A 2,115-nucleotide genomic window follows, 5' to 3' on the forward strand; every position below is an offset into this window, starting at 1 on the left:
ATTTTATTATATGCTTCCACGATGTTTAAAATTATATTTTTTCAAGCCATGCTTAGCAAGTAGACTTCGTTCAGAAGAGTTTTACAATTTTATCATATATTCAATTTTGAAAAGTTATGTCCTAACATTACATTTTTGAAATAAAAAATTCTAATTTAGTTTATATATTTATCTAAAACAATAATTAATAAAAAAAAGTTAAACATAAAGAACAATTTGTTTATTTAGTGTTATTAATATAAATTCACTCTAATTTATTTATTTAGCCGTTTAGCGTTATTAACATAAATTTACTTTTACACCTAGTATTCAATACCCTCCATTTACAACAGTCTCGATTTTTGTTTGCTTTGAGGCACTAATGTAAAGTTTTGCCCATACAGTACTAGTAATTAGTCCAGTATTTTTTGAGTGTGTAAAAAAGAATTACAATTAAAGATCAAACTATCAAACATTCATTTTTACACATATACATGAATTTATCAGAGATAAAAATAATAAATATCTATTCTTAGATCTTTCCTGTTTCTTAGTTTTTAAACTTCTTTTTATGACGACCGGACAAACCTCAGCGACTGTTTATTTTATGATGACTAACCCTCTGAGCCCACTTTATCATTATGTTACGTTAAATTGTTATAAAATAAATAAAAAAAGTTACAAAAAAAAGACCTTTTGTATCTTCTTAGATGAATAACCATTTTTGTAACAAAAAAACTCTTCCTTTGCCGTCAAAATATCTTTTCCACCTTCTTTAACCAAGATCTTTAAAATGGCGGACGTACCCAAGCAGTTCGTTTGGAACCAAAGGTTACAAATAACATAGAATAACGCAAAGCTACGGTCACGTCTAAAAGGTAATAGGGGTAATTAATTAGTACTTGTATGTATTTTATAAAACGCTACACACATATAAAATATAAATAAATGTACATTGTACATATAGAGGATGGTCACTATTGTTGATTGCGTTCTTCGCTCTGAACACCACAGACAACATACACATAATAATAAACATTAAAGTATTAACGTGTGTTCGTACGTACGTTTGTTTGAATGTATGCGTACGTATGTATGTTTGCATTTGCATTAAAACCTTGGACGACAGGAGATCTTCGACTGACCACTGCCGACCTCTTACGGACTATTGCCGACCTCCAACGGACCACTGTCATAAAAAGTCGTTCCGATTCTGTTCACTAATTTTCGAGCTATCACGAATTACCGAGCTCGCACTATAGTTTGATTTTTAGGAGTGTGGCGCTGATATAGAAAATTAAGCTGGTAGTTTGTAAAGAGATTCATGTAGTACTCAATTTTCTGAGATTGCGAATGTTTGTATAACGTTTGTATAATGTTTGTTTAATGTTAGTATCATGTTTGTATCATGTATGTAATATGTTTGTATCATGTATGTATCATGTATGTATCATGTTTGCTAGGTATTGTTGTATGTTTGTATGCTAATTATAACCCAGGTTTGAGAGTATTTGAGAAAATGATAGAGAATCGCATTTTTATGAAAACAAACAAGTGAAGAAGGAAAAGCACAAACTTGAACGGCATTTAGTGAGAAGCCCCCTCGCCACGTCAAGGCAGCCGTTCATGAGGGGGTTAATAATAAAACGACAGTCTAGAAATAATAAGTAACGAAGGTCTAGAAATAATATACAACTTAACTAAAATATAACGAAAATAAAATTGTGTTGATTGTTGTGTTTGATTGCTGTTGTTCATGTTGTGCTGAACAAAATACAATACAAATAAATTAGAACGAAAGAAAGAAAGAATAGAGTCCCTAACTTACCTATGTTCACTAAATTAACTCACCTACCTATGTTCAATTAGCTCAACTTACGAATTAATCCTACCTATTTGTACAATTACGAAGAAAAAAGTAAGGAAAAGAGAATAAAACATCAAGGAGACAAAACAACGAATATATGTATGTATGTATGTGTTTGTGTATGTATGACCGCGCAATAATAACAATAAAATAAACGAACAAATCTAGAAATAATAAGTAACGAATAAAATAAACGAACAAATCTAGTAACAATAAGTAACGAATGGTCTAGAAATAATAAACAACTTAACTTAAAATATAACGAAAAT

The sequence above is a fragment of the Helobdella robusta genome, assembly GCF_000326865.2.
Source record: "Helobdella robusta unplaced genomic scaffold HELROscaffold_75, whole genome shotgun sequence".
Classification (NCBI taxonomy): Eukaryota; Metazoa; Annelida; class Clitellata; order Rhynchobdellida; family Glossiphoniidae; genus Helobdella; species Helobdella robusta.